We start from the raw sequence: 14,611 nt of genomic DNA, 5'->3' as shown, positions 1-14,611 counted from the left end.
GATGCCATAGAGTGCATGGCATCTGTCATAGTTATGGGTACCGTCATGTTGAAACATAGGTTACACTGCAGCTATCGGAAAAAGAGCTACCGCACATGTGCAAACACATTTGAACTGAAATGCAATCAATGTTAAATTTTAACATGGCGGCAACAATGATTAGCCGGAGGCAGGGAATAACCTCAATACTATCCTTATAAAATGTATTTATTGTTCAGTTTTCCTTTGTGGAAACATACTGCACCTTGTATTGTGGCTGTGTCCTGGGCAAGAAGAAAGATGGTCTCACCTTCCACAGTGAGACAGCGTTATTAAGAAGAAATGGCTTCATTGAGGCTGCCCTAGGCTAATTATTGTGGTGAAACCAATAATGAGCAAGAATGCCAAACTGGCCTGTGTCTTTTAAGATCAGAAACTGGGAAAAACCTCTGTCCTTAAAGGGTTAATATATTTGCATGTCTATTGTTGAGTTGATCACAGGTGAAGCTTGCAAGTGCAGAATCAGTCATTAATGAAATATTGTTATAGTTTGTAAGCAACATACTCTGAGAAACTAATTTTCCTCTCAAAATTACAAAGTTGTTGGATGTTAAACTTACATGATTCAGATAGAGAATGCAATTTTAAACATCTTTCCATTTTACTTCTATTATCTAATTTGCTTTATTCTGTTGGTATCCTTTGTTGAAAAGCATACCTACGATAAATGAGGAACAGCAGTGCACTACTGGGAGCTAGCTTCTGATTGGTGACTGTACATATATGCCTCTTGTCATAGGATCACCTATGGTCCTTTAACAAAGGATACCTAGAGAATAAAACAAATTTGATAATAGAAGTAATTTGGAAAGGTGTTTAATATTGTAAGCACTATCAATCAAAATAGCAAACATTTGGGTTTCATATTCTTTTAACACCTGACAAAAATGTTGTTACATTTTAAAACAGAAATGTAAAGTATAAGAACCAGGTGCAAAATGGAAGCAGAAATTTATACTTCAAAAATGTTCACACTTTTGAAACATAGAATTATTTTTGGCACTAGATAAGAGACAAAAAGGCCCATGAAGTTTACCCATATTACATGTTACTGTTTCCTTTGGAGCCTTATGCAAGTACCAGGCATTTTTTAATTCTCCAGTCTTTGGGGTAGATTTAACAAGCAGCGAATGTTGCTTTCTACACACGTAGTTTCCGGCTTTTTTCTTCAAAAACGTACCTTTTAATCTTGAATGCCGCTCCAGTGATTCCCCGGCCGTTGGAAGCCTATGCAGACTTCAGAAATGACGAATCCGGCTTCCTCCAATCACAGCTTCCCCCCTGGGGGAATCTTGGCCTGATGCAACGCTGTGATTGGAGGAAGCTGGATTCGTCATTTTGGATCCAATCAGCCAATCGGATTGAGCTCGCTTTCTATTGGCTGTTCCAATCAGCCAATAGAATGCGAGCTCAATCCACTTGGCTGATTGAATCAGCCAATCAGATTTTTCCTACCTTAATTCTGATTGGCTGATAGAATCCTATCAGCCAATCGGAATTTGAGGGACGCCATCTTGGATGACGTCCCTTAAAGGAACCGTCATTCGTCGTTAGTCTGTCGGGGAAGGTGGATGTTCCCTGTCGGCGGTCTGAAGATGGAGCCGGAAGAAAGAAGATAGAAGATGCCGCTTGGAGGAAGACATCGCCCGGATGGAGGACCTCTTCTTTGCCGCTTTGATCAAGACTTCGCCCGGATGGAGGACCACATTGCCTGGATTGGATGAAGAATTCGGCTCGGCTGGGTGAAGACGGCTCAAGGTAGGGAGATCTTCAGGGGATTAGTGTTAGGTTTTTTTAAGGGGGGATTGGGTGAGTTAGAGTAGGGGTATGTGGGTGGTGGGTTTTAATGTTGGGGGGGGGTTGTATTTTTTTTTACAGGTAAAAGAGCTGATTACTTTGGGTCAATGCCCCGCAAAAAGCCCTTTTAAGGGCTGGTAAAAGAGCTGATTACTTTGTAATTTAGAATAGAGTAGGGCATTTTTTTATTTTGGGGAGCTTTATTATTTTATTAGGGGGCTTAGATTAGGTGTAATTAGTTTAAACTTCTTGTAATATTTTTTTATTTTCTGTAATTTAGTGTTTTTTTTTTTTTTTGTATTATAGATTAGTTTATTTAATTAAATGTAATTGTAGGTAATTGTAGTTAATTTATTTAATTCATTTAATGATAGTGTAGTGTTTTATGTTAACTAGGTAGCTATTAAATAGTTAATAACTATTTAATAGCTATTGTACCTAGTTAAAATAAATACAAAGTTGCCTGTAAAATAAATATAAATCCTAAAATAGCTACAATGTAATTATTAGTTATATTGTAGCTATATTAGGGTTTATTTGATAGTATCTATTAGCAGAATGCCCATAGCTAGCAGAAAAGAAGACAAACAAACTGAAAATGACCACCAATGTCATATCTACATGTTATGTCTAGAGTAGAAGCGTGTCAGTCTGCTGTTACTGGCGCAGTGTTTTATGAGCGCAACTGTATGTATTCTATCTGCACATCCCTATAGGCTGAATGGGACACGCCTTCTCCCTAACATCTGCAAAAGATAGTGCCTGCTGTCTATATTGGGGCTAGTGAAGTATATGGACTATCACAGTGATAGGGGTAGTCAGATAATAATTATTATCATAAAGCCAATGTGTTACAAAGGTAGTGGGACAAGGATATAACACAGACACAAATTTGTAATGCAAATCCAATTGAGAAGGGGCATGAAATATAGCTAACCCGGATATCTAAAACATGTATACTCTGTATGTGTGTGTCATACCCCCTTACTGGACAGCCTCCGTAAATTGTAGGATTTTACAAGTAAACACAAAAAATGTAAATTGAACATTTGAGTACAAAATGTGTGTATATATAACTGTATATACACACATACATATAGTAACATAGCAGATGAGGTTGAAAAAAGACAGAATTTCATTGAGTTCAACCTATACAAATCTAACATAGTTACAAAAAAGCTCCAGTTGAGCTTAAAGGACCAGTAAATACAGTAGATTTGCATTTTTATAAAAAGACAATGCAATAGCACTTAGGGTGAGATTACATATGTGGAGACAGGCGCATGTGTCACCAGTCGGTATCATATATTCAGCGCAAGGACTTACACGCGCAGAATGGAGAGCATTCCGTAACTCCCTGGAAGCCTTAACAAACAAGCACAATATCAACCTCTAATCCACCATCCCCCTACATCGTAATCACTAATAAAAGTATTAACCCCTAATCCACCAACCCCCACATTGCAAACTACCTAATAAACATATTAACCCCAAAACTGCCATCCCCCACATCAAAAAGTAACTAATTAACCCCTAAACCACCAACCCCCCACAACGCCAACTACTATATAAACCTATTAACCTCTAAACCGCCATCCCCCAACAACGCAAAGTATCTCATTAACATATTAACCCCTAAACCGCCTAAACCACCCAATGCAATCACTAATAAAAGTATTAACCCCTAATTCGCCAACCCCTACATGGCAAACTACCTAATAAACATATTAACCCCTAAACTGCTACCTCCATATTGCAAAGTAACTAATTAACCTATTAACCCCTTTGATCAAGACTTCGCCCGGATGGAGGACCACGTTGCCTGGATTGGATGAAGAATTCGGCTCGGCTGGGTGAAGACGGCTCAAGGTAGGGAGATCTTCAGGGGATTAGTGTTAGTTTTTTTTAAGGGGGGATTGGGTGGGTTAGAGTAGGGGTATGTGGGTGGTGGGTTTTAATGTTGGGGGGGGTTGTATTTTTTTTTACAGGTAAAAAAGCTGATTACTTTGGGGCAATGCCCCGCAAAAAGCCCTTTTAAGGGCTGGTAAAAGAGCTGATTACTTTGTAATTTAGAATAGGGTAGGGAATTTTTTTATTTTGGGGAGCTTTATTATTTTATTAGGGGGCTTAGATTAGGTGTAATTAGTTTAAACTTCTTGTAATATTTTTTTATTTTCTGTAATTTAGTGTTTGGTTTTTTTTTTTGTATTATAGATTAGTTTATTTAATTAAATGTAATTGTAGGTAATTGTAGTTAATTTATTTAATTAATTTAATGATAGTGTAGTGTTTTATGTTAACTAGGTAGCTATTAAATAGTTAATAACTATTTAATAGCTATTGTACCTAGTTAAAATAAATACAAAGTTGCCTGTAAAATAAATATAAATCCTAAAATAGCTACAATGTAATTATTAGTTATATTGTAGCTATATTAGGGTTTATTTGATAGGTAAGTATTTAGTTTTAAATAGGATTAATTTATTTAATTATAGGAATATTATTTTGTTTTATTTAAATTATATTTATGTTAGGGGGGTGTTAGGGTTAGGGTTAGACTTAGGTTTAGGGGTTAATACATTTATTATAGTAGCGACGACGTTGCGGGCGGGAGATTAGGGGTTAATAATTGTAGGTAGGTGGCGGCGATGTTAGGGAGGGCAGATTAGGGATTAATACAATTTATTATAGTGTTTGCGAGGCGGGAGTGCGGCGGTTTAGGGGTTAATACAATTATTATAGTGGCGGCGAGGTCTGGTCGGCAGATTAGGGGTTAATAATTGTAGTTCGGTAGCGGCGACATTGGGGGGGCAGATTAGGGGGTAACAAATATAATGTAGTTGTCAGTGATGTTGGGGGCAGCAGATTAGGGGTTCATAAGTATAATGTAGGTTGCGGCGGTGTCCGGAGCGGCAGATTTGGGGTTAATAATATAATGTAGGTGTCAGCGATAGCGGGGGCGGCAGATTAGGGGTTAATAAGTGTAAGGTTAGGGGTGTTTAGACTCGGGGTTCATGTTAGGGTGTTAGATGTAGACTTAGAGAATATTTCCCCATAGGAAACAATGGGGCTGCGTTAGGAGCTGAACGCTGCTTTTTTGCAGGTGTTAGGTTTTTTTTCAGCCAGCTCAGCCCCATTGTTTCCTATGGGGATATCGTGCACGAGCACGTTTTTCCATCTTACCGCTACCGTAGGCAACGCTGGTATTGAGGGTTGAAGTGGAGCTAAATTATGCTCAACGCTCCCTTTTCTGAGTCTAACGCAGCCACTCAGACAACTCTAAATACCAGCGTTGTCTTAAGGATGCGCTGGGAAAAAAAAGCAGCGTTAGCTACGCGGGTCTTTACCAACAAAACTCTAAATCTAGGCATTAGTATCCACATGTGTGAGTAGTATTGTAGTCTAATTAATGCCTAATAAAAGAATGTGTGTGACCCAGATACAAGCAGCGCAAACCGTGTCAGTGCTGTACATCCCATAGTAATCCAATACATCCCATAATAATACAAACAAACAAACAAACAAAGAATTAAAACAACAGATCCAGTTGTGAATAATAGATAATAAAGCTTCATCCTATATGTAGTTATCACAACCTAGTATATCTATTAGCAGAATGCCCATAGCTAGCAGAAAAGAAGATAAACAAACTGAAAATGACCACCAATGTCATATCTACATGTTATGTCTAGAGTAGAAGCGTGTCAGTCTGCTGTTACTGGCGCAGTGTTTTATGAGCGCAACTGTATGTATTCTATCTGCACATCCCTATAGGCTGAATGGGACACGCCTTCTCCCTAACATCTGCAAAAGATAGTGCCTGCTGTCTATATTGGGGCTAGTGAAGTATATGGACTATCACAGTGATAGGGGTAGTCAGATAATAATTATTATCATAAAGCCAATGTGTTACAAAGGTAGTGGGACAAGGATATAACACAGACACAAATTTGTAATGCAAATCCAATTGAGAAGGGGCATGAAATATAGCTAACCCGGATATCTAAAACATGTATACTCTGTATGTGTGTGTCATACCCCCTTACTGGACAGCGGTGAGACAGCCTCCGTAAATTGTAGGATTTTACAAGTAAACACAAAAAATGTAAATTGAACATTTGAGTACAAAATGTGTGTATATATAACTGTATATACACAAATACATATAGTAACATTGTAGATGAGGTTGAAAAAAGACAGAATTTCATCGAGTTCAACCTATACAAATCTAACATAGTTACAAAAAAGCTCCAGTTGAGGTTAAAGGACCAGTAAATACAGTAGATTTGCATTTTTATAAAAAGACAATGCGATAGCACTTAGGGTGAGATTACATATGTGGAGACAGGCGCATGTGTCACCAGTCGGTATCATATATTCAGCGCAAGGACTTACACGCGCAGAATGGAGAGCATTCCGTAACTCCCTGGAAGCCTTAACAAACAAGCACAATATCAACCTCTAATCCGCCATCCCCCCACATCGTAATCACTAATAAAAGTATTAACCCCTAATCCACCAACCCCCACATTACAAACTACCTAATAAACATATTAACCCCAAAACTGCCATCCCCCACATCAAAAAGTAACTAAATAACCCCTAAACCACCAACCCCCCACAACGCAAACTACTATATAAACCTATTAACCTCTAAACCGCCATCCCCCAACAACGCAAAGTATCTCATTAACATATTAACCCCTAAACCGCCTAAACCACCCAATGCAATCACTAATAAAAGTATTAACCCCTAATTCGCCAACCCCTACATGGCAAACTACCTAATAAACATATTAACCCCTAAACTGCTACCTCCATATTGCAAAGTAACTAATTAACCTATTAACCCCTAAACCAACAACCCCCCCACAACGCAAACTACTATATAAACCTATTAACCTCTAAACCGCAATCCCCCAAAAACGCAAAGTATCTCATTAACATATTAACCCCTAAAGCCCCAAACCACACAATGCAATCACTAATAAAATTATTAACCCCTACTCCTCCAACTCCCACATTGCAAACTACCTAATTAACATATTAACCCCTAAACCGCCATCCCTCACATTGAAAAAGAATGAATTAACCTATTAACCTCTAAACCGCCATCCCCCAACAATGCAAAATATCTAATTAACATATTAACCCCTAACCGCCAAACCCCCACAACGCAAACTACTATATAAACCTATTAACCTCTAAACCACCATCCCCAACAATGCAAAGTATCTAATTAACCTATTAACACCTAAACTGCCAACCCCCCCACAACACAAAGTATTAACCTATTAGCTAAGCCCCCTAACCTAACATCCCCTAACTTAACCCCAATTAAAATACACTTACATAAAATTAAAAAATACTAACTACATTAAAAAATAATAAACAATTACAAAAAAATTACTAAAAAAAACCTAACATTACACAAAATAAAAAAACTTCCCTTACTCAAAATAGAAAAGCTAACAGTACACAAAATCACCTAAACTTACAAAAAATAAAAAAGCTAACATTACAAAAATTAACAAACTAAATTATCTAAAATAAAAAAATAAATTATTCCTTTTCTAATACCCCCGTTAAAACAAAAAAGCCACCCCAAAATAAAAAAATCTAACAATGAACTACCAATAGCCCTTAAAAGGGCATTTTGTAGGGCATTGCCGTAAAGATAACAGCTCTTTTGACCTGGAAAAAAACAAAGTACCCCCTAACATTTACAAACTTCCCACCCACCCGATAATCCCCCCCAAATAAAAAAAACAATAATCTACCCATTGCCCCTAAAAGGGAATTTGCATGGGCATTGCCCTTAAAAGAGCATTCAGCTCTGTATAGCATCTGCCGGCGTCGTTTATGTGATTCACCCAATGTGCGAGGTGAACTTACGGCAACATGGGTTTCAGCAGTTGCGCTGAAACTTATGCCGTATATGTAATCTCGCCCTTAGTCTGAACTTCATATGAGTAGTAGATTTTTTTTCTTACAAATTTAAAAGTTATTTCTATTTCCACTACTTCTGTATCATGTGACATCCATCAGCCAATCACAAATGCATATACGTATATTATGTGATGTCTTGCACATGCTCAGTAGGAGCTGGTGACTCATAAAGTGTAAATATAAAAAGACTGTGACATTTTGTTAGTGGAAGTAAATTGGAAAGTTGTTTAAAGTTGCTTACTCTATCTGAATAAAAAACAGATCTTTTGCGCTTAAACAGCTAGACACTTTCACACTGGAAATATACTGACAAGCTAAAATTAGTAGTATGCAATAAAAATGAAATACACAAAGTTAATATTTAAGCAATAATGAAAAAAACTCTCTTCACTTGAGAATAAAAGGTTCACTTAAAACAATTAAATCAAATACAAATTTAATACAATTTAAAAACCACCGGTGGTGTAGGGTTAACTAATCTAAAATGATAGAATATCTCTGTGCAATGAGCAGATAGACATTTAAATACAAAGTCCAAATTTGAACTAAGTGCTTTTTAAAGGGCAATAAAACAAAGCGTATCTCCACTGGTCAGCTCTTATTAAAGTATCCTAAGCATGTAGGTATACAAATAATACACACTCCCTTATAGAGAGTGATGAACTGTCTTTTTTAAAACTTTGTTAGATGTCTTTCTGAATGAGTATCTTAAGACTCAAATTGGGCAGTGTTCCAAAGCAACAGACTGCAGTCTGATCAAATATGGCAGAAAAAGTTCTGGAGTAGAATCCAACATAAAAGTATCTTCAAGTATACACATTCCCTCCGTTTTTCACAGATCACTTACCTCCTGTTTTCACTTCGTGTGTTCCTTGTGTGGTGGTGAAGACTTGTATTTGATAGTCCACTTCCCCTCTTCCCCTGTGCGATCGCGGTCTATAGTGAGAGCTGACTTCTCCGGAGTGGTGCAGTAAATCAAACTGGCGTTCTTCTTGTGTCCCTTGTCAATTCTTTCCAGGTTCATGACGTCACCTAGTCACGTTATCTTCTTTCAGCAAATCCTGGTGCTTAGATTTGTTAAGCAAACGACAGAGCGCTCTGTGTGTTAGATTTTCGGACCTTGAGTACCATCTACACCATCTTGATAAAGGCTAAGGCTGAAACGCGTAAATGGTACTCAAGGTCTGAAAATCTAACACACAGAGCGCTCTGTTGTTTGCTTAACGAATCTAAGCACCAGGATTTGCTGAAAGAATATCACGTGACTAGGTGACATCACGAACCCGGAAGGAATCGACGAGGGACACGAGAAGAATGCCAGTTTGAGTCACTGCACCCCTCCGGAGAAGTCAGCTCTCACTATAGACCGCGATCACACAGGGGAAGTGGGGAAGTGGACTGTCAAATACAAGTCTGCACCACCACACAAGGAACACCCGAAGTAAAAACAGGAGGTAAGTGATCAGTGAAGAACGGAGGGAAGGTATAATTAATTGTTTTAAGTAAACATTTTATTCTCAAGTGAAGAGAGTTTTTTTCATTATTGCTTAAATATTAACTTTAAGTGTATTTCATTTTTATTGCATACTACTAATTTTAGTTTGTCAGTATATTTCCAGTGTGAAAGTGTCTAGCTGTTTAAGTGCAAAAGATCTGTTTTTTATTCATTGTACCTTATATTGAGTAGAACTGCAGAGAGCTACTCCATTTGTCTTTTTTGCCTAACATAATCACCCTTTAACACCTACCCATATTATGCTTACTCTATCTGAATCATGAAAGTTTAATTTTGACTTGAGTGTCCCTTTAAATGAATCCCATTAAAAAAGGTGACCCATTTAACACAAGCAATCATGTCCCTGAATTCTGTTTCTAGTCAGAAATGCATCTAAACATTTTTTAAATATATCTAAGTTATTGGCATTCACTACCTCCTCTGGTAATGAGTTCTACAATTTTCTTGCTCTTACAGTGAAAAAACGTCTCTGTTGTAGGAGATTAAATATCTTTTCCTCCAGCCTTAAATTGTGTCCTCTTGTCACAAACAATTTTTTAGGAATAAATATATAAAATATTGTATCAAGAGCTTTCAATGATGTATTGCAGAAAGATAGATCAATCTTGCTAGAAGATGCACACAAGCAAAAGACAGTGAGAAACAAGCCCACTTTTGTGTCTACATTTAGCTCACAATACTACTCAGTCTGCAAAATACTACGGAATAATCTGTCAATTTTATTGGCCGATGATACTTTGAAAGATGAAATTAGGGAAGGTTGTTTTTGTGTTCCCAAGCGCAATGTAACAATTGGGAACCAAGTATTCCCTTCACTACTTAAGAAACCCAAACCAAAGAGCAGTTGGCTGTCACAGAAAGGGCATTTTAAATGTGGTAACAGTACCTGTAAGGCTTGCGGTTATGTTACTGTAAGTAACAACTTTCAATCAACGACCACTCAGAGAGTCTATTCACATCTCCAATGTACCAATTGCAGGTCTACATTCATTATCTACCTGATCACTTGCTTAAAATGTGACAAGCAGTATGTGGGTTGTACCTCTCGAGAAGTCAGAGAGAGGATACGAGCACATCTCAATGACATTGAACGTGGTCATTTAACCACAGGGACCACTAAGCATTTTGTTGAAGTACATTATGGGGATGTAAGAGAATTGATCAAATTCCAAAGAAGCCACGAGGAGGTGATAGATCCAGAGATCTCCTTAACCCCTTAGTGACCGAGGACGTGCAGGGTACGTCTGAAAAAAAAAGGCAGTTAACGCCTGACGACGTACCCTGCACGTCCTCGGCTAAAGTGAGTGCTGGAAGCGATCAAGATCGCTTCCAGGCACTATTACAGTACTGCAGGGATGCCTCGATGTCTGGGCATCCCTGCAGTGCTGTTACGGAGTGCCGGGACCGGAGCGATCACTCCCCCTTGAGTGATCACTTCCGGTTTTGCTCCACGTGGAGCCCGGCAGTGCAGCAGAGCATCGGAAGCGATCGGACACGCTTCCGATGCTCTGCTAGTGTGCTAAGTGCCTCGGTGGGTCGAGGCACTTAGTTAGTGTATTAATAAATTAAAAAATGTAAAAAAATAAATAAAATATAAAATAAAAAAGCCCCACATATAGCGCCCCCCCCCTCCCCCATGAGGCTTCCAAAATGGCGATGCCCGGTGCATCATGGGGCATCTGGGGGTGTCCCTAGCCTGTCTCACCATAGGGGCAAGCTAGGGTCACCCAATCTGAGCCTTCTTAGAAAAAAAAATAATAATAATAAAATCTCCCATTTGTCTGATCATGTCAATATTTGTAAATATTGACTCTGATCAGTGTGGATCTCCCTCCCTCTCCTCACTTGCCATTTTGTTGGAGAAAGAGAGAGACCTGTATTTTAGCAGAGAGAGATTTATTTATTTTATTTGTTAAAAAATTTAAAATCCAAAGGCTCTTTTCAGAGCCATTAACCCCTAGCTTGCCAGTGATCACTATAAATCACTGGCAGTAGCACAGCTGCACTTTTTTTTGCTGTCTGTGCATTTTTTTAGGGGTTAATTTTTGTTGTTGTATTTTTTTTTAAAAACTCAAAGGCTCCTTTCAGAGCCATTTAGCTAATTTAATTTAATTTAAAGACTATTTAACCCCTAGCTTGCCAGTGATCGCTATACATCACTGGCATTAGCATAGCTGTACTTTTTTGCTGTCTGTGCATTTTTTAGGGGTTAATTTTTGTTGTTGTAATTTTTTAAAAACCTAAACGCTCCTTTCAGAGCCATTTAGCTAATTTAATTTAATTTAAATAGTATTTAACCCCTAGCTTGCCAGTGATCGCTATACATCACTGGCATTAGCATAGCTGTACTTTTTTGCTGTCTGTGAATTTTTTTAGGGGTTAATTTGTGTTGTTGTAATTTTTTAAAAAACCAAAGGCTCCTTTCAGAGCCATTTAGCTAATTTAATTTAATTTAAAGAGTATTTAACCCCTAGCTTGCCAGTGATCGCTATAAATCACTGGCATTAGCATAGCTCTACATTTTTGCTGTCTGTGCATTTTTTTAGGGGTTAATTTTTGTTGTTGTAATTTTTTAAAAACCTAAACGCTCCTTTCAGAGCCATTTAGCTAATTTAATTTGATTTAAAGAGTATTTAACCCCTAGCTTGCCAGTGATCGCTATAAATCACTGGCATTAGCATAGCTGTACTTTTTTTTAAAAAAACCCAAAGGCCATTTAGTTAATTTAATTTAAAGAGTATTTAACCCCTAGCTTGCCAGTGATCGCTATAAATCACTGGCATTAGCATAGCTGTACTTTTTTTAAAAAAAACCCAAAGGCCATTTAGTTAATTTAATTTAAAGAGTATTTAACCCCTAGCTTGCCAGTGATCGCTATAAATCACTGGCATTAGCATAGCTGTACTTTTTTAAAAAAAACCCAAAGGCCATTTAGTTAATTAATTAATTTTGGTTTTCTGTGACAGATACAAAAATGTCACAGAAAAGATATAGTGTTGAGGAGGCGTATGCCATCCTTGCGTCAGAGTCAGATGCCTCTATGTCTGACTCAGACCCCAATTTTGACCCTGCCATATGCTCAGATACATCATTAGATGCAGTCTCAACTGATAGTGATGTATCTGTGGCTGCTAGCCCCCCTGCCAGCCCCCCTGCTAGCCCCCCTGCCAGCCCCCCTGCTAGAAGGAGGCGTGTTGCTGCCATTGCCGCTGAAGAGTGGGTAACGCCTCATCTCCAGAGGCCAGATATCCCACCCTTCACAGCAAATGCTGGCATAAATATAGATGTGGCAGGTTTTAGCCCCCAACAGTTTCTGGAGGTGTTTCTGGGTGATGATGTATTGGGGAACATTGTCGCCCAAACTAATTTATATGCCCATCAGTACCGTGCTGCAAAGCCTGAAACATATTTGGCAAAGCAGCAATGGGCCCCCATCAATGTGCCAGAATTTAAAAAATTCTGGGCATTGACTATGCTGATGGGCATCATAAAGAAACCCTCCGTTCGCTCCTACTGGAGCAGTAGCCCCATCTGCTCTACCCCCATTTTCTCCCAGAGTATGTCGAGGCAGAGATATGAAATGATTCTTCATTTCATGCACTTCAGCGACAACAGCCTGTGCCCCCCTAGGGAGCATCCCCAATTTGACAGGCTGTATAAAATCCGCCCCCTGATTACCCACTTTTCTGCCAGGTTTGCAGAGGCTTATACACCTGGAAGGAATATATGCGTTGATGAATCCCTGATGAAGTATAAGGGAAGGCTGGGATTCAAGCAGTATATTCCTTCCAAGCGCTCCAGGTATGGGGTAAAGGTGTATAAGCTCTGTGAGAGCGAGACTGGGTATACTCAGGCCTTCCGGGTGTATGAGGGAAAGGATAGCCACCTTGACCCTCCAGGTTGCCCAGAACATATGGGAACCACTGGCAAGATTGTCTGGGACCTGATATTACCCCTAATGAACAAAGGGTATCACTTGTACTTAGACAATTTTTATACAAGTGTCCTTTTGTTCAAGCTACTGTATTGCTTTGATACAGTAGCTTGCGGTACTATTAAAAAGAACCGCAAAGGTTTCCCAGGACAACTTGTACGCACCCGGCTACGAAGGGGGGGGACCTCTGCTCTGCGCCAAGAGGAGCTGTTGGCACTGAAGTACAGAGACAAGAAGGATGTATACCTTCTTACCACCATCCACACAGAGAGGACGGTGGCGGTCTCTGTACGTGGCAGAGCTGAGATCATAAGGAAGCCAGTGTGCATCAAATCTTATAACCGGCATATGGGTGGGGTTGATCTGGCAGATCAGCTGCTGCAGCCCTACCTAATTATGCGGAAGACAAGGGCCTGGTACAAAAAGGTTGCAATTTACCTAATGCAGATTGCAACCCACAACGCTTTTTTGTTGTTCAAAAAAGCAAACCCCGGAATGAAACTGACTTTTTTACAATTTCAGCTCCAGATCATTTCGGGGATTTTGTACCATGATGCACCTGCTCCCCGGGCGGTGATGGGAGAGAGCAGAGTTGGGGCTACTCATTTTATTTTTAAAATCCCCCCTACTGCCGCAAAGCAGAGACCACAAAAAAAATGCAGAGTCTGTACCAAGAGGGGGCAGAGAAGGGACACTGTATATCACTGTCCTGATTGCCCTGGACAGCCTGGACTCTGCATTGGGGACTGCTTCAAGCGGTACCATACAATGGTCAATTTTTAAAAAATAAATAAATTTGCTGTTATTTTTTTTTTGTTATGTTTACTGTTAAATTTTTTGTTATTTTTTTACTTTTAATGTGCCAGATTTTTACATTTCACTAATATATTTTTTTTTCTAAAATGGGGCTGTTCTTTTTTTTTTTTTTACAAAAACCCCTGTCAAACCTATGCATGGGGACATAGGTGTACTCAGGGTGCCTAGCAGAAAACAACCTGTAGTATTTTTTTTGCACTAACTTACAACAGTCTCTCCTAAATCATAGTCAAAAAGCAATGTGTGTGTAAAAATGAAAATTGAAAAAATGCCACCATACACTTTCTCCAATTTTTTTAGCTAAAACAGTTACTTCAAATGCATCAAAGCACACCATATACAATACCTTGGGGTGTCAACATTTCAAAAATATGCACATTCATGGCAATAAATAAAAGTGGGGTTTACAATAGGCCCCAAACTAAAGATAGGCCTATCAGAAGAAATACTCTCACTTAATAACTAAAATCACAAGTCATAAAATTGTAACATAACCTTCCCAAAATCCTGGCAAACCTATGCATGGGGGGCATAGGTGTACTCAGGGTGCCTAGCAGAAA

Source organism: Bombina bombina, chromosome 6 (assembly GCF_027579735.1).
Source record: "Bombina bombina isolate aBomBom1 chromosome 6, aBomBom1.pri, whole genome shotgun sequence".
In the NCBI taxonomy this organism is placed as follows: Eukaryota; Metazoa; Chordata; class Amphibia; order Anura; family Bombinatoridae; genus Bombina; species Bombina bombina.
Note: the sequence above shows the minus strand (reverse complement) of the source record.